Raw genomic sequence first — 236 nt, 5'->3', positions numbered from 1 at the left:
AAAAGACGAAGAAAATACAGAAAATGTTTTTGATTGATTTCGGACTGAATCTTATGAAAGGCTGCCTACGTACCCCTTTCGAGGATCAAGCCGAACGTACTTCAAGAGTGAACAAAGAGATCGAACTTCTTGTGCACGTTCGTCTGGTAATCGGGTGCCAGTCATGGAAACAGAGCATGTCGAGAATATTGCCTCAGAGTTTCTAAGTGCCGAGAGTTCTGAGTCTCCAAAATTCT

This window comes from Brassica oleracea, chromosome C5 (genome assembly GCF_000695525.1).
Source record: "Brassica oleracea var. oleracea cultivar TO1000 chromosome C5, BOL, whole genome shotgun sequence".
Lineage (NCBI taxonomy): Eukaryota > Viridiplantae > Streptophyta > Magnoliopsida > Brassicales > Brassicaceae > Brassica > Brassica oleracea.
This window is presented reverse-complemented; position numbering follows the sequence as displayed.